This window comes from Ornithodoros turicata, unplaced genomic scaffold, assembly GCF_037126465.1.
Source record: "Ornithodoros turicata isolate Travis unplaced genomic scaffold, ASM3712646v1 Chromosome97, whole genome shotgun sequence".
NCBI lineage: Eukaryota > Metazoa > Arthropoda > Arachnida > Ixodida > Argasidae > Ornithodoros > Ornithodoros turicata.
In genome coordinates, this window is record NW_026999398.1 from 113,877 (window position 1) to 133,521 (window position 19,645).

The following is a 19,645-nucleotide window of genomic DNA, read 5'->3' on the forward strand; positions in this document are numbered from 1 at the left end:
GTGTCGTTCGTCAACTACGGCGCAAAAACTACACTGGATCTTCGCAACACTGAGTCTAAAACAAACGAAGTCGGCTACGGAGTCATCACGAGCAGCACAAGATAGCCGGGCACATATAACACCGTTGCTTGACAGCATAGGGATTATTTCCCATCAGATGTCCTCCTGAGACATTTTACCGCGATTTTACTCGCAAATTAAATATATTTAGCGTTCCCTGTCATATATAGCTCGAATAGCTCGATGTACAAGCAAGATGTTAAAGCAGGCCGTGCGACTCCGCCACAAACCGATAAGGATAACCGTCGTTGTGAAGTGGAACAGCCTTTCGCCCTTAGGCTTTTTCAGAGCCGTTGAAAAAGAAATCGAACCATCACGGACCTCCCGCCGTAATCTGGACGGGAGGTCCAACGTCTCTATGACACTTACCACAGGTCAACAGGTCCCCGTCAGCCCTGCCAAACGCCAACGGGTAGGGAGCCCTTCTTCTGGTGATCCCAACATTCCACAGATCGTGAATGTTCCCGATAACACGATGGACACTTCGGCATCGCCAGCTCCTCAGCAGACAGATGCGATGAACGATAGCAACCTTGCCACTTCACTTCATGACCCGTTCACCACTGTCACCTACAAGAAGAACCGAGCCGGCGGTATTCCCATACTGTTTCGACCAGCAACTACTGACTACTCCTTCTGGAAGGTGAATCCTAATGCGGTCGCTAGTGAGATACGCCTGCTAACCCAACAACAGGTTATGCACCACCGTTTCCACCGAGATGGTTCTCTCTTCGTCTCCGTACGGTCCGAAGCAGCCGCCCGCAACCTTTTGTCTGCTAAGTGCTTAGCTGGCATTCCGGTGATACCATCCATACCCCAATCGTACGCCAGAAATATGGGCAAGATATATGATGTTCCAAGAGAGTATTCGAACGACGACCTCGTGCTCTATCTTAAAGACGCAGGGGTTTTATCAGCACGGCGACAGGTTCGGCATTCCCTAGCAGAAGATGGCAGTGATGTGTTCACCCCGTTACGGAGCGTTATCCTGACTTTTGAACCTACAATCCGTCTTCCTCCCCGAATTGCCCTTGGGTTTCAGACCTTCACAGTCCAAGAGTATATAGAAGGCCCCATACAGTGTTATAACTGCCAACGATTTGGCCATATTGCACGAAATTGCCGAGGTTCTACACGGTGTGGCATCTGCGCCGGTCCTCACCGGAGATCAGACTGCAACAATAAAAGAGAGCCAAAGTGTGCTAACTGCAAATCCAGCCATCCCGCATCATTTTCTTTATGTCCTGTCAAGACCGCGGCCACCAAGAGGCACCAAGACCGAACTCTACGACTTCCGTCTGATGCTCCTAGGGATGCTAGTGCCACACTCCCGTCTCGTACAAATGCACAAGAATTTCCTGCACTACCCCCTCGATCTGCACCAGGTAAACGAGGGTCGCTGAACACAGTCGCGGCTACGCCTCTCACAAGCGCACCGCCTCCTCGTCCATCAAGACAGATTACAAACACTTACGCCAGTGTGACGGAACCAGCACCCTCATCAGCCCCCCAATATATGCCTCCTCTGGGACTCTTCTCAGCGGTACTCGCTGCCCTTAAGGCCATTGTCTCTGCTTTTCCTGGTGCGTCGCAACTGCCCGAGGTTCAAGCGCTTCTGGCACTGGAGGCATTATCTTCGCATCAGCATGACGGAATTGTATAAAAAAGGCCTGGCCATGCAGTGGAATCCTCGAAGCCTGCGTAACAAGCTCCCAGATTTTAAATTACATCTCCAACAGTACAAGTTCCCTTTCATAGCTATATGCGAACACGGCATGGATTGTACACATCGTGTTAGTGGATACACAATCTATCGCTCTCATCATTCCCCTGAGAGTAGAGCAGCGCTATACGTTCGCAATGACCTCGTTGCTGCACCCATCGACTCAGTTTGTCATCGCTCTTATGATTACGTCACATGCAGGATCCGCCTTGGCCCCATGCTGTTAACGGTCGTCAGTATCTATATCCGTCCCGCGGTACAGGTCCCGTGGAGTGACCTTGAACGCTTACTTGGTTCTCTGGAAGCCCCGGCGCTTGTGCTAGGGGACTTCAATGCACATCACTCGGCCTGGGGAAGCCGAAGGACGGACAGTAGGGGAAGGAGGTTGTTAGAGGCAATGGAGAATAATAACATGTGCCTGCTGAACAACCGCGAGCCCACTTACATGCGATCCCCACTGTCACTTGATGTATTGGACCTCTCGTGGTCCTCATCCGACATGATTCGCCACTTGTCGTGCGCTACGGACGTCGACACTAGAGGCAGCGATCATTTTCCTCTATATATTTCGCACGACAGACTGCCCCTCTCAGCCACTGCTGGACTGATTTCTTTCACAAACTGGAGACGTTTTCGTGAGGGCCTCAGAACATCTGTGCACACCGGTATGTCCCCAGAGGCTCTCTCTCAAGCAATTACCCGCGGTATTCAGGACGCGGTGGTCACGTCTAAAAGGGTAACAGGCCATATCGGCCATTCCCCCGCTATTAATCACCTTAGAGCATTACGTCGCCGAGCAGAAAGAACGGCTCGTCGGACAGGGCAACTTACGGACATTGTGGAATACCGCCGGATGAAAGCTAAAGTAACACGAGAACTTAAAAACGAGGACAGGAAGCGTTGGCGTAAGTTTTGCCACCACCTTTCACCGTTCGATCCGACCACGAAGATCTGGCGGACAATCCGTTCTCTGAAGGAGGCGCCCCCTCAAATCCTCTCGCGGCCTTGGCTCTCGTTCAGCGTGTAGACGAGAACACGCTTGCGACGGACTTCTGTGTGGTACTAACGACTCCGGCGGCTGCCTCGACCACGCCCCTACACCGCAGTTTTGTCCACAGTTTGACGGCTGAACTTCACCACGACTGACCCCTACCCCGGAAGTTATGGACCGCGACTTCACACTAATCGAGCTAAAGGCAGCGTTGAAGCTTGTGAACGCCAGCTCGTCCCCTGGGCCCGATAAAATCACCTATGCCGCCCTACGAAACCTTGACGAGCGGTCACTCCAAGCTCTCCTTCATGTCTATAACACGTCTTGGCAACAAGGATCTTTACCACATACATGGAAGGAGGCCTTGGTTGTTCCCATCCTGAAACCAGGCAAGCCCCCAAATGCCCTATCCTCCTTTCGCCCGGTGAGCCTGACAAGCTGTATGGGGAAACTGATGGAGAGAATGGTTCTGCATCGCCTCGACTGGTGGCTCGAAAAACGACGTGCGTTCCCTCACGAAATGGCTGGATTTCGTCGCCACCGAAGCTCCATGGATCCAGTTCTCGACCTAGTCTCTACAGTTCAACATGCTCGAGCCCATCGACGGATCGTCCGATCGGTCTTCCTCGACATCAAGCGCGCCTATGATACCGTCTCGCACATTTGTGTGCTGCATGCCTTGCGCTCGTTTGGAGTATCCGGTCGGCTCTTCATCTGGCTCCAAGACTTCCTTACGGACCGAACTGTCGCTGTCCGTACGTCCCAAGGCCAAAGCCCTCAGCATCCTGTTCCCCAAGGAGTCCCCCAAGGAAGCATTCTCAGCCCGACACTGTTTAACGTGGTGATGGCCGGCCTACAATCAGTAATTCCTCGCAAAGTGTCGTTCTCCGTGTATGCAGATGACGTCGCCCTTTGGACAGTAGGAAAATCACGCCCGGCTCTCCAGCGCCGCCTGCAGCTCGCTTTAAACAATATCCATACGTACCTGACGCACCTCGGGATGGACCTTTCACCCGAAAAGTGTGTCGAGCTCCCTTTCACGCGTAAAGCTATGGCCAATTTCCCACTTTGGCTTGGCTCAAAGAAGCTAGAACCAGTACGCTTTCACCGCTTCCTTGGCGTGGTAATCGACTCGGACTTGCGCTGGGCTCGGCACATTAAACACCTTGAAACTAAAGTGCAGCGATGGCTCCCCGCAATCCAACATATTTCTGGCCCAGGATGGGGCTGTGATCAGCGTTCCCTGCTCGCGGTTCACGCGGCATTGGTGAGGGCAACTGTGCTTTACAGCCTTCCTATTCTGCACAGGATATCAACAACTTCATTAAATACGCTTCGGTCCCTGTTTGCTCGGAGCCTTCGTCGATGCCTCGGAGTTCCACGAATGGCTGAAACACGACAAGTACTGGCTGAAGCTGGTGAGCTCCCGCTTGAAGTTCTCCGTGAATGGGAAACGGCTCGGCACTACCTCCGTTTGCGTGCTCACATTCCCCGCCACCCGCTACTCAGGAAAATTCGATACCGCCCTGGAAGCGACTTCTATCGAGTAGCGCAGAGGACACGCCAGACTCTCACTGGCTTCATAACTAAGGACACTATACCGCCGGAAGCCCCCTGGTCTCTCCCGGTACCGCCCACGTTTGTACGCCTCCCAAACCTTCTGCAAAGAAGAGATCAGGTCCCCCCTCAAGTCCTCCGAGCCCACTTTCATGCTCTGGTAGACGAGAAGTTTTCTACGTTTACGGCAGCATATACTGATGGCGCATCCCGAAACAACAAGTCCGCCTCAGCCTTCGTCATTCCATCCGAAGGCGTCGTGCACTGAAGACGCCTTTCACATCCAACCTCCTCCACAGCTGCGGAACTCTATGCCATCCTTTTCTTTCTACAACACATCGCTGATTTTCCACCCCGGGAATGGGCAGTCTTTACAGACTCCAAATCTGCACTTCAAGCAATTGAAACTTCCGGCATACGAGGCCCATCCGCACCCCTAGTCACCGACGTGTTAATGGCTTACCACACTATCTACGCCGCAGGCCACAGGCTCGTTCTCCAGTGGGTTCCAGCCCATTGTGGTGTCGTGGGGAACGAGCAGGCCGACAGCGCCGCAGAAGCAGCACTCTCGTCTCGGAACCGGACCCGTTGTTCTGCCCAGAGGAGACCGCCGTTCAATTCTGCGACGTCTAGTGACACCCCTGGCTTCCCGCCAACGGACAACCGACATTCTTCCCCCCTCTATGTTGAACAGAGTTGATCCCATGCTCGCTTTCCGCATGCCACGAAACACATCTCGTCAGGATGCTGCATTAATCCACCGCATGCGCCTCGATGTGGCCTTTACAGCTCAGTGGCGTTACCGCTTGAGACAAATTGATTCTCCCACCTGTTGCCACTGTGGTGCTCTTGAGGATCTGGAGCACATTCTTCTTCATTGCCCTCACTACGAACCTTCCCGAATCACACTCTCCGAGTTTCTTCGTCAGCTGGACTCTCGCCCTTTCTCCCTACCGAAATTGCTTGGTCCCTGGCACAATCCAGCCCAGCAACGCTCTGCGCTCAAAGCTCTTCTGACATTTCTGGACACCATCGGACTTCGATCGTTATTGTAAAGGGGCTCGTTATTTTATTCCCCCCATTCCACCAAGCACTGGGGTAGAGTATCGCCTGTTGCGATGAAACTCCCCACTCTCCAAGGCCGAAAATAAAGTTGTTGTTGTTGTTTCCGCCACAAAATCGTCACAAGGGTGGTTGTATATGTGTAGCCTCTCAGCTGTCAGGAACATGTGTACGAAATATCTCCCTCCAGGAAATTGCGCAGTCAGTCAAGAGGGAGCTCTTCAGCAACCAATAGTACACAGAGAGAGATAGAGAGAGAGACTAACAGGCAGACAAAGGCACAGACAGATACGCAGACGATGACGAGATGGGGGCGATGCCGGCCAGTAGGCTGGGCGCTGCGTAGGGTAAAAGGGCGACGGACGTTTGCATGCATCCCGCGCTCCAAGATCTCGCGTTCCAAATGGTGGACGGGGCAGATCATATGTAGGTAATGTAGGTCAGCACGCACATTGCATGTCGCAGAAAGGTCGGACAGAACACGGCCGAGGCGCTGCCTCATAACTGCATGGGGTAAACTGAACGTTCAGCTGCATGCGGTGAAGAAGGGATGCGTAATGTAGCGGAAGGCCAGGTGGAAACAACAGTGAGAGAGACGGGTCTTGGGCTCCACAATAACATAGTACACCGCTCCTATTTTTGTGTATATCTTATTGGGCATTTCGTGGTAATTATCTCATTCTTTTTTGTGAGGCACTCCATGAATAATGTGGTCTAAGGTCAGGGGCCTCAGCATTATATCTCTATTACTTCTTTTTACTTGGCTACCAGGACGTCTACAATGGAAATCATTGTGCGGAACTCAGTCACTTGATGCGCAGAAGCACATGGCTTCATCAAGACGCACTGCCACTTCAGAAGCCACCTCTTCACACACAATATAATTCAAGTGGGGCAGGATGTTCCGTCTGTAGCCTCGTGACTAGACATTGATCATAAGGTTCGTATTGTAGTTGCACGAAAAATAATCGCGTTAAATGGTTTGGACGGCAAGACTCTGCCGAAAAGAGGAATGAAAATTCACGCATCCAAAACGAAATAAGCGAGTGCAGCTTCGTAATGTACTTCCTGAGCCTCTAGGATCTGTTCATAGTAAATAGCCATAAAATACATATATAACTCGCGGATGACGAAAGCAGTGATTCCCCGTTTTTTTATTTTACCAATCAGTCAATCAATCAATAAGAGCGCGTGCTCAAACATCGGCCACTCGCATTGGTATTCCGCCTCTGCCCGTTTAGCGCGCCCCTTGAAGCTGAAGCTTTTTTTTTAAGATACCGCCACATCCGTCCAGGTCGAATCCGAAAATATAACGCCGTTTTTTTTTTATTATTTCTCGGCAAACGTCAAAACTTCGACGCCAAAGAGCGTAGTAGTTTCCGTGCAATGCATAGCAAGAGAAGACATTGAGGTTATGGTGAATTTCTCCTTCTGGACATGAGACAAAAACGTAACACGCCAAGGTGCCAGGCACAAAATATTTCGGGGAGGGGGTGGGGTGTCTATGGGGACTTTACAAGGAGGAGGAGGATTTCCCCTGTGCTTCCCTCTCCCAAATGCACAACGAAAGGTACAACTCCGTGGAGGGTTTGAACCTCCAAAACCACCCTCTGGCTAATCCCTTGTCACACACAAATGTCCAATCAGGGAGCGCCTTCTGGCGTCAGGCGGGCGGGCGTATGTCTGCAAGTCGCGAAGACTCTGTGATCACGTCATGAATGTCGCTATCGCTGGACGTGCTAACACCGTGGCAGAATTCATATTCATAAGCCAAAGGCGGCGTATTTATCTGTAGTACTTTTCACTGAGCGTATATTGCGGAATTGGGATTGCGATGTGAACGCGAAGCAGATGAACTTGGAGACCAATGAAGAAGGAAAACTAAGGAGGGAGCGCTGCCGTTTGTTTCCGAATCACGAACGTGTAGCGGAAGTGACGACATATATAGTGCACGTCATGTAGATCAGGTGACCGGAGCCGACAAATCTGCCGTGAGACGTCACTACACCTGGGAGTCCGGGACAAACCCGAAGGGTCACGCGTAGAGCGGCATAATTACGAGATACCTCCGACGGACAAGCGATGCGATAAATTTCGTAGCAGTGTCGCTGCACCTTGTGAACTATTAGGAGAATCAATTACGCTTCAATTAAGCTACGATTATGATCTTCACCCAACTGCGGCTAGCTAGTAGGGGATACCCTGCTGAAAAATGTCACATATGAAATTGCTCACAAAAAATCATATATGTTTATTGTATGAGCAGCTATGAGCTTCGCTCGTAGGGACGACGGTTAGGTATGAGCAGACCTGTGAGCTTGGCTCATAGATGCTATGAGCTTATTGCTCACAGGGCCTTATAAGCTAATGACCCCCCAGCTGGAGCACAATCACCCAAATGAAATGCAGGGGATGCCAATAAAATGAGAGGATGTGTTTATTAGCTATTAAACGAGGCAAATCTATGAAGGCGGTGCTTGGCTGGACTAGTGCAGAACTACGGTGACGAAGGCTTGGGCGATGAAGGCTTGGCTGTAGCTCTTCTCAAGTCCCTTAAGAAGTTTCCAGATGCTTCCTCACTAGCTTGGCCCGCGTCTGTGGTGGCACTTCTGCCGAGGGCCTGACCTCCACATAGCGGTTGAATGCATCTGTCATTGGGAACACAGAATGAGCAATATTACATGTCACAAGAATGTTTTTAGAATCCATTGAAGTTGCGAACGACGTTCAATAGAAAACCGGAAAAGTAGTGCTAAAAATCGAAATCAAGGCCGACGCTGTCGTGCCTCGACCGTGCGAGTTCAGTGGCTATGAGCTACCATTTGATGTGTCACCACGCCTCGAATGTGCATGGTTAGCTGGAAACTTCATTAACTAACTGAAATTAATTCTATAACTTTTTAATTACAATTACTTCAGCAAAGGTCTCAGTGTGTCAATAGTGAAGTGTGTGACGCATGTCGTAGGTTCCAACATTCCGAGATTTACAAACCGTTGTTTTTGGGTGCAAAAATGCAGACTGAAAAAAAAAATATCCTGTCACCTGGCTTCGTCCCACGATAAGCGAGCCCGCCATTCATGAAACAACACAAATAGGAAAGGGTACCTTATCTGCTGACAGAGCAGCCGACCTACGGTACTCATGTGCAAAGCGGAGGAAAGACAGTGCTACTGGCAGGCTCGCTTGTTGTGTGGCGAATGCCATATCATGCGGTACTTTGAGAACTCCACGCGTATTTCTTGAAACCCGACAGAAAAAAGGGCCTTATAAATGTTAGAGTTATGAGGTAGTGGCATTCACTGTCTCATGTCATCATGTACAACAGCTGTATTGACAACTTTGCTTTATTTATCGCAATTAAAAAGTTACAAAATTAAGTTCAAACTGTAAAATGACAAATATACGAAACAGTCTAGGCTACTTTTGAGATCGAAGAGGCAAAATTTGTGCGCAGACCGACCAATGTGGCATCACTCATGATTGTACTTGTGTCGCGGTGTATACCCCGAATTATTATTAGACAAAGCTTCAATGAAATGTGATTTCTGCATGGTCACACTATTGTCACGAAGCGAAATGGGCCAGCGAGTCGTCGAATAAACAGCAAACGGTTTATTAAACTACTTGGTAGCAAAAGCACAAGAGTGATAGCTCCAAGAACACAACTGAGTCCAAAGAATGAAAGCTGCAGACTGGAGCGCACAAGCATTTAAGCGTCGCGCCGAAAAGTCTAGAAACAGCACGTGCGTTTGCCAGAGAGCAGGCGATGTGTCTGGAATCTTCTTGCTTCTTCTTCAGCATGCGCCGGGATGAGATGTACCGTTTCGTGCCTGCCCTGGAAGTTTCTCGAAGATGATTCGTGGCATTGCCTCCCTCCGTAGACGTGGCATCGTCCCGATGCCAGAACCTGTGTCGGCTGATCGCATTTCGTTTGCACCCTGCGAAGACTCGTAGCCAACGTCGTCGTCTTTAACATTATCGTCGGCGCCGTTATCGATTAATGCAGTTGTCTCGTGGTCGTCGATGAGTATTTGCAGGTCACTGGTAAGGTTTTGAGCGTCGCGGCGGTCTGTATTGCTGTTTGTCGAGCTTGGAGACTGGTCGCGTCGTGAGTCAGCAGAAGCATGCTGCTGCCGTAGATAGTCTTCAATTGCGGCTGGACGACTACCGCGCTGAGGGCGGGGGGCGTCGGGTGAAAATCCGGGAAGGCCAAGGCGTCGGTAGGGACATCGGCGATAGACGTGGTTGGCCTCTCCGCAGTGGTAGCAAAGCGGCCTGAAGTCGGGTGTCCGCCAAACGTCCGTTTTGCGAAACGGCTGAGAGCGTGGCGCGACGCTCGGAGTAGGTTGGACAGGCCGAGGAGGCGTCCAACGGTTTCCGTAGTACGGCGGACGAGTAGGTGGCACCTGTCTCAGAGCGGCGGCGTAGGTTGGTATCGGTACTTCGGCGTCGGGGTTGGCGGTTGACGATGTCTGGATTGCCTGCTGAACCTCGTCCTTGATGATCGCGCCGATCGAAGACAAATGGTCTTGGGCCGTCTCTGGACAGAGGAGAGCGCGTACTTCTTCGCGTACCACCTCTCGAATCAGTTGTCTGAGCGACCCGACGTCGAGACCAGCGGTCGCGGAGAAAGCCTCGTAGCCCTGGTGTCGTTGGTCGACGGTAGCGCGAGAGAGCAGGGCCCTCTCAATGCGGGCGGCTTAGTCCAAAAAAGCGTCGGTCGTGGCGGGTGGATTCCGGGACAGGGCGCGAAAAATCTCCCCTTTCACACCTCTCAACGCGCAAACACGGACGTAACCGCTGTGATGACTCAGCACGTCAACCTGCCTCCCTTGTCGTCAGTCCTTGTGACCGTTACGTGCGACAGGGCACCAACTGGCTGTTTGTTGGCTGAAGGCAACACGCAACTCCTCAAACGAGGAATTGGGATAGCAAGAGGAATTGTGCCCGTAAGAAACGGAATATTAGAACTTCTGGTCACAAATTTTCGCCCGAAGCCACAACACCTCGCAAACGGCACGATGATAGCTGTCATCGTAGACAAATACTCCACCACGGATGTTTGCCTGATGGACACCGCTCGCATCGCGGTCACCACGGAACACGAGGCCGGACATTTCGACGCAAACCCTTCTCCAGATGCTCAACGATTTCAGTGACTGCTTCGCTGCATCGTCGAAAGTAAGACAAACGCCCATTGCGAAGCACCGCATCATCGTCGACGAAAAGGCCCGTCCAATTCACCGTCCAAAGGCCGTGCCGTACCGGGTCTCCTGCAAAGAGCGAGAAACGATCCGAACGCAAGTAGAAGAGATGACATTATCCAGCCGTCGACCAGTCCGTGGGCATCGCCGGTGGTACTAGTGAAGAAGAAGGACGGAACACTCAGGTTCTGCGTCGACTACGGGAAACTCAATGAGATAACGAAGAAGGACGTCTACCCGTTACCGCGCATCGACGACACGCTCGATCGCCTTCAAAACGCAAAATTTTTCTCTTCCATGGACCTCAAGACAGGGTACTGGCAAATCGAAGTCGACGAACGGGACCGTGAGAAGACTGCCTTCGTCACTCCGGATGGACTTTTCGAATTCAAGGTTATGCCTTTCGGCCTTTGCACAGCACCAGCGACTTTCCAGCGAGTTATGGATACAGTTCTCGCCGAGTTGAAGTGGCAAACCTGCCTGGTGCACCTCGACGATGTTGTCATCTTCGCAAGAACTTTCTAAGAACACGTTGAACGGCTAAAGCAAGTTCTCGAGGCTATCAGAACTGCAGGGTTGACGTTGAAGCCTCAGAAGTGTCGATTCGGCTACGAGGAACTCAGATTTCTCGGCCATCTCGTGAGCAGCGACGGCGTACGCCACGACCCCGAGAAGACGGCGGCCATCGCAAATTACCTTGTTCCTTCTAACGTGAGAGACGTTCGAAGCTTTCTTGGCCTTTGCGCCTACTACCGACGGTTCATTCCCAAGTTTTCAAGAATTACGTCACCCCTGAATGCGCTCACGAAGGACGGATCCACGTTTATCTGGAGTGAAGCCCAGCAACAGGCGTTTGATGAATTGAAGACACGTCTACAGACCGCACCCGTACCCGAAACAGAAATACACACCGACGCAAGCAACGAAGGTCTAGGAGCGGTGCTCGTTCAACTTCACGGCGGCGTCGAACGTGTCATCGCTTACGCAAGCAGAACGCTAACCAAGGCAGAGAAGAACTATTCGACGACCGAAAAAGAGTGCCTTGCACTCGTATGGGCCATCACAAAGTTGCGTCCTTGGGTGCTGGTGTCCGCAGTCATCTTCTTCTCGCGTTTAGGGGGTCCCAATGGACCGAATTCTGCAGGCAGACCAAGCTGTCTTCTGCTTCGTTGCAGTTGGTCTTCCAGGCCGTTGAACAAAGGATGCCCCGCACCTCCACCAGAAATGTCACGAATGAAAACAGACGAGCGAGACGGCCAATAATCGGCGAGCGCTTTATTCTAGCTGCATAGCTGGTTAACACAAGAGCGGTAGCTCTGAGACAGAACGAAGGTAAAGAATGAATGCTGCAGACTGGAGCGCACAAGCAATTATGCGTTGCGCCGAAAAGTCTAGAAACAGCATGTGCGTTTGCCAGAGAGCAGGCGATGTGTCTGGAATCTTCTTGCTTCTTCTTCAGCAGCGCCGGGATGAGATGTACCGTTTCGTGCCTGCCCTTGAAGTTTCTCGAAGATGATTCGTGGCACTAGTTTTAATGTGAGAAAATTATCCGTGGAGACAATAAAGCTCCTTCATCAGGTTTCACGCCCAGGAGACTATTCACATGCAGAATTTAGTTTTTCTGGCACTGACAGTTGTTCTGAGTGAAAACGCCACCGTTTGCCAGTTTTAGCACTGTCTGCGATGGCTCTCACAAATGGATATTTTGCACACAGCCAACGATTCCCGGGTCTTCGAGACAGCATTATGATGACAAATCATGGTTACCGCACAACCTCATTAATGCGCAGACGCTTAAATTTTCCACTGCCTAACTGCTCAGCTTTCCCTTTCCAAGAAGACGAAGTGTTGCGGGGTCCAAGGCATTGCTCTGCAATGAGTTGGTGTTTACTGCAATGAGTTTTGTTGAGTTGTCACACTTACTTGAAATAGCATCGAGCCCTAGCCTCCTATATACCACATGCCTGCTCACTGAAACAAATGCGGCCGTTCACGCAACTGTACTGGGGGCGCCAGTTTCCTAGGTCGGAAACACGGACAGTCAGAGCAGTGACAACCTTTGCCTACCCCGTAAGTGTACCCTGCCGTGCGCTCGGTGCATACTTTTCCTCTACAGTTCTTTGTGGAGATAAGCGTCCTGGATGGCCGCATGCTGTGTCATCGCTCGATAAGCTAGTGGTTATCGAAAGACGCCGTGCCAGTTAGCGTTGGCACAGTCTCTTTTGGATGTCATGTCATTTCTCCGCCTGTCAGACGCCACCAGTTGTAATCTGCGTGTAGGAAGACAGCGTCATGACCAATACTGCTGATATCGCATCGAGGTAGCCATCACCAACCTAGGAAACTAGCGCCACTATCGTGGACGATCGGCGCCTGTGTGTTCCGGGGTCATTGAGCAGGCATGTAGTATATAGGAGGCTATGATCGAGCTTATGTGGGCTCAGGCCAAGCTTCGCAGTGGCACATTCTTTGGCGTATCGGGGGCACATTGTGCCAGTAACACTTCTGTTCACCAACACTGACACATCCCAGAGAGCCTTGGCCATATCTTTGCAGAACATTGCGTCGGTCTTTTACTTCAAAATCCATGAGAATTGTTCACAGGGCACAAAAACATTGCTGCCCAGATGGATCTGGAAGAGAAACATATATGTGATTTGTCATTTAGAACATATTTGCGGTTCTCGTTTATTGAAATGTGATTGTAGCTACAGCTAAGCTGATGTGCCAATAAATGACTCGAAGGAGAGGCGTTGTATTCGTCAAGTCCAATCCATTAAAGACTGCAAGAACCTATAAAAATAATAAAGACATGAAACCGAGAGGTACACGCACCAACATAATGTGCGCGGTTTTACTATGTTGCCTCTGGGAAAATGTTGACTAAACCCATAATTTCATTCAACAGAGACAGCACAGATTAGTGATAACTGCACAGAGTAGTGAGAGCAGACAGCGTAAGGTTAGCGGGCACATAAAAAAGGGGATATTGAACAATAGCACTGTCAGATCTGAAAAGGTAATGGTTTTTGTCTACCTAAGATGAGATGGTAGCTCTAGCTGAGCTGGAGCGCCGACAAATGGCTCACAGGACAGGCGTTGTATTCGTGACCTTCTTTCCATAACTCTGTAAGCAATTATAAAAATAATAAAGACATGAAACCAACAGGCACTCGCGTCAACAACGTATCCAAACGATTGAATCTGAACACGCACACACACGCAGGTGCAGTCCCACATCTCCATATTGTTCGTTACTCATACGCAGCCACATTCTGCAGAGAAAGAAAACGCCATTCAGCTAGCTGTGCTCCACAGCTCTACCGCATGCGATTGTGAACACAAGCAGGCACAACCTTGAAAGCGCAGGACAAGAAAGTAAGAAAACTCGCCCCTGCTGAAGTCCAGAGAACAAAGGGACGCTACAACAGCGTTCGTTGTTACGCTTAATGCCACCGTTCATTGCACTGGACAGGATGCAGAACTGCCTCGTTGTCCAAGATTGCAAGAAAACATACGCGCGACGCTGTGCAAGAAATAAACTTACCAAACCTCGAAGCAGTTTTGCAGCCAGCGTGAGCTCAGAACAGCCAGCGTGAGCTCAGACCCAGTGTTGCCACACGTAAAACAAATGTCTCTGTAGATCGGAGTTAGAAAAATCTGTAGATAGAGCTAAAAATCTGTAGCCATTCAAAACTCAGTTTCTTGAACGTTTTGCCTTCAAATCTGGAATGTCTACTTGCATCTCTAAACTAGTGGAAGAGCTAGGGCTTATTTCGTTCCACTGCTGAAGACCACAGTCGGAATTTATTGCTGTGGCTCACTGGCATTACGCGTTGGAACTTTCGGTTTGCGATGTCGCGTATTCGAGTCTGCTACAATTCGAAAAAGTGTCGCTACACGTAGATTTTAATACTTTGACACGTCTATTCACATCATCTGTGGCGCCCCGACTCAAGAATAACGCACCGCGTGTAGCATAGGAACATAATCTCTCGCTCGCTCCACCATCACAATGGTGAGCGAGGATCGGACCACAAAAACAATAAAGCTCGATATATTATTTCCACAAACATAATGAAAGCGTACATGCGTGACGTGAATTATAAACTTTGTGGCTTCACTTCAAAGTCTGTGAGGCGCGCACAACTTGTAACGCGCACACAAACACTCAAGAAAAGTGATTTAGCGCCGAGGCTCGCCAATGGTTCAGTCGCTGTAGGCGTCCTTCTCCTCCGGCGAGTCCCGCCAGTTTCGTGATCGACGGATCAAATCCTTGTCAACGGCGAAGGAGAAGCAGCTTGACCCAATAGCATGCGTTTTATGTGCAGGAGGCCAGTTATGGTGGTCGCTGAGAGGCTGTTTCTTTGATTAGTTTTCATAAAATTAACTGTGGAAAATATTCAAAAAATAGTCGGTAAAACACTTATTCCCGCATTCTGCTGACGTTTTTCATCGTTGTCGTTTTGTGAGCTGATGCGAAACACTGGGTCGACTGACTCATTCGTTGGAGCGAAAAATCATGAGAGTTTCAGAAACCTCTGTAGATCTGTAGATTTTTCAAGATGTGGGTAGATCTCACGATAAATGTGTAGGAGTGACAACACTGCACTGACCGTTGCGCCTGCGCCCTGCGCTGTGCCGCTAGCGGCGCACTTATATTTTCGTCTCATTGCATCACTCTTGTGCTTTGTATTTTATTTTGCCTGCTTCTAACGATCTTTAACATTACTCAGACTAGGTTGTTCATGGGGTCAGTGCAAATAAAAATTGCATTTAATCATGTTGAACATCCCCGTTGCAAGACACACGGTTTGTAGTCGCTCTGTCATGACAGCAGCAAAAACAAACTACCTTGATAATTTTTTGCAGAGCTCAGAGGCGACGCTGTGTTATAGCACCTGTGAAAATGGTTGCATAAATTTGTGATGCAAGGCTAAATGTGGTCGACATGTGACCTGCTTTTAGATGTCTACTGCGAAGTATTTCGGCCATGTCTCGTATAGACTACCCTTTTTAGACGTCTAAATAATGTATAGCGTTATGGACGGCTTCTAGACGTCTAAATTTATCCGTATCCCTAAAGTCTCAAGTTAGCCCATTTTTGGACGTGTACTTGCGTACCATGTGTTACCTGGGATGATACCATTTTCACCCTGCTCATCAGCTGCTCACACAGCTCACACGGTCAATGTGATTTCACATTCCGCTCATTGCACATCTCACAGCGCTCATTCGTTTGCTCATAACTGCTCGTAACGCTCACTGCTGTGCACATTCTCCCCCACACCGCTCCCCTTTCCCTCTTGCTCATTGGCTTGCTCACAGTGCTCGTAACGCTGCTCACAGCGCTCATAGCCATGCTCACAGCGCTCATAACCATGCTCACAGTGCTCATTCCTTTTCTCAGAGTGCTCATAATTTCTCATATATAGGAGCTTATGATATTTTTCAGCAGGGATAATTGTTTGTCTCAGTTGATTCCCCTCACCCGCACTTCCGCTACCGCACGGAATGACGTCACACTCACTTTTTATTTTTCTTTCCCTCTCGTTAGAGACAATCTTCTGCCCCGCGCTCCCATTGGTGTCCCTGGACTACGTCATCATGGTGTTATTGTCGGTGGGGCTTCCTTAGCTGCAGAGGCAGGGCGAAACTTTAAAACTGGTTTATTTAAAATGAAAGCTGTTTTCGGAAGATAAATTTAGCCAGGCTCGCCGACTTGCACCGGTCGTCTACAGTGTTATCGCAGCATACAACTTTGCCGAAACAGAGGGTCACAACATCATCATCCAGTGGATCCCAGGGCACTGCGGTATCAGTGGAAATGAGAAGGCGGACCAGGTTGCTCTAATTGCTCACCATAAAAAAAACTACTCATAAAATCTACTTCGCGCAAATCTGATGCAAAGTACTTGCTGTCCTCCTTACGTTGTCGCCTCTCTAAAACCACGTGGACAGGTGACGTCATGAATCAATCGTTCCTGCACCCACTGCCTCCAATCGAAGATGCCAAGGAGGTTAGAGTCCGTCACCCGTCGCCTGCGACTCAACGTCCCGTACGCAGCATTCCGTCATAAGATAGGTGTCGTTGGATCGTGGAACTGTTCAACTTGCGGAACTGTGTAGAACACGGAGCACGTGGTGGTCACCTGCTGACGCTCCGACTCTAGTCGACGAACACTGAAGAACGCCCTTGCGAAACTTGACAACCGACCGTTTAGTGCTGAGAAGGTACTGGGGAGCTGGCAAAGGCAGTACCAGCAACCTGCGCTGTGTGCACTGACGAACTACCACTAGGACGTACGTGCTGAAATATTCTTTTAAATTATTCAGTGCTTGCTTTCACACGTCAAGCGTCCTGGAACAGCTGATCGCACCAGTGCGACGTACGTTTCAATTTTTTTTCTTTTCTGCTTCTATTCTATTATCCAGGTAGATTGTGAGGCTATGTCAGACATTACCGTATCGGTCTCGTACACATGTTTGCGGATGTGATAATTTGTTTTTCCGAGAGTCTTTCACCTCCATGATATGACGGAAAGAGTAATGCAAAGAAATGTCGTAAAGAATGTCCTAGAAACCACATCGCGATGAATTGCCATTTCTACTCTTGGCGTAGCCCCAAGAGACTTCGTACACTGAATGCAAATTGGTCCCTATATTACGTCATCAACATGGGTTTGCTGAACGCCAGCTAACATCCACAGGATCTTAGGCATCTCGAGTACAACTTGCAGTACTGACAATTTATTCGCCTATAAATCACTTTCAGAAAGCAGGAGTTACCCAAAGCGACACTCGTTTTTATAGCACAGAACTTGCCGACGCTCCGACTCTATTCGACGAACACCGAAGAACGTCCTTGCGAAACTTGACAACCGACCTTTTAGTGCTGAGAAGGTACTGGGGAGCTGACAAAGGCAGCACCAGGAACTTGCGCTGTGTGCACTGACGAGCTACCTGAAGGACGTACGCGCTGTAATAATCTTTTAAATAATTCAGTTCTTGCTTTCACACCTCAAGCGTCCTGGAACGGCTGATTGCACCAGTCCGACCTACGTTAGTAGTAGAAAGGGGAAGATACTCATGACAAGAGATACTGGTAACCATCGGTACCCCCCCGCTCCAGATAGGAAGGTATTTGGAGCAAGACACTTTGCGCCATGGAGGAGCGCTCGCCAAGACCGCCCCGCGCGTTTCGCGGCCGCTTGTCGCATAGAGAGGGGTTTCCTTCTCACATTCGAGCATGCATGAACATGCGAAGTACATTTTATTCCCTTTCCACATCTTTTATTACATCCTCGAGCGGGGAGTGTTTTCCTACCGCACTTAACATAGCATACTTTCCTTCTCAAGACATGCAATCAACAGACATACACAAAGTGAAAAATATTTTATTAATGCCAATTAAAGCCAATGGTGCTGAGGATTGCCAATTGTGTTGCCAATCTGCGGGATGGAGAAAACCCCAGTGGAAAAACCTTCACACCTGAAACCAGAGGTGGGCATCCTCACGAGGGCAAATGAGGGTGAGGGTGCCCTCACCCTCACATCACCCTCACCTCACGCACATTCAGGTGAGGTGAGGTGAGGAAAAATTCTCAAAAGAGAGATTGAGGTGAGAAAAATGTTTCGAGAGGGAGGTTGAGGTGAGGTGAGGAAAATTTTCCGAAATTGGAGATTGAGGTGAGGAGAGGTGAGGTGACGAAAAATTTCTGAGAGGGAGGTTGAGGAAATGTGGAGCGGCTATTTTCAGTTGCGCGATCTCTTAAAACGGCACCGAGAGCCAGCTTTTTCTATTACCAATGTAGCAGAAATGTTACTGTGAGCATAGGCTCTCTACACTAAAATGTGTTCGCTGTAAGTGCGTTAGTTCCAGCTTTCAGTTGAGTCAGATACATGATACACTCTTAAAAATGAACTTCACCGCACAGCACGCTCCTAGCCAACCATAATCTCAAGTGATATCGTTATCTGCCCTGATTTGTTGAAAACGGGAGGCGTACGCCTTTTTTGTGACACTTATGCTGTTCATGATTGTCACAGAAAAGGCGTACGCCTCCCGTTTTCAGCAAACCAGGGCAGATAACGATATCATTCGAGATTATGGTTGGTTAGGAGCGTGCTATGCGGTAAAGTTCATTTCTAAGAGTGTAGATGTGTCAGATCAGATACACGTACAAGTGAATATAGCTTATGTGTGCTTTATATGTATTTAGCTCAGATTTCAACACAATCAAACTAGTCAGTTGAGTCACATACATGATGTGAGACACATCAACAACTCAGGAAAGTTCCGTGTGCTTTGAGTGTTTAGATTTCAACAAAGCCAAACTAGTCAGTCTGTAAGGAGATGACTTTCATGTATTATTTGGAACGATAGTACATGACCACCAATGGCCTTATCAGAGACTGATGTAAGAAATGGAGGCAACAACACGCGCTTTAAGTGCAATAAGCGCAAATGATGGCATATATTCCGTATTGCTACAAGTTGAAATATTGAGGTTTTAGTACGGCAATGAAGATAGGTGAAAAGGCACAAGAGGTCTGTTTCTACATAAAGTAATTTAATTAGTAAGTCAATGCGTAAGTCACTAGTAATCCGTACAGCACGTCTACCTGATTGCTTCAAAGGTCAAACAAGGTCAAACAAGGGTCATGAAGAAAAGGTCCCCGAATTAGAGCCCTGCACCATCCGCGGATGGAAGCGGATATCCGCGGATATCCGCAAGATGCTTGCGGATTCTGATGAAACTTTTGGACTTTCTGCGGTGTGCGGATCGGATGCGGGTGGCGCGAGGTCGGATGCGGATCGGATGCGGTTACGAATGCAGCGGATCGGTAGCGGATTGGATGCTGGTATACCGCGTGCTGTAATTTGTCCACTAGCAATTTATTTGCATTGTGCGGCGACAGCGGGCGGATGCTCGGGTTCACCTTTGACCATGCACGGCCAAGACAGGAGAGAACGTATTCTGACGTCTCGAACCGCACGTGCACCGACAAGGTAGCGCGTTCCAGAAGTCTCTCCCTATCGCGTT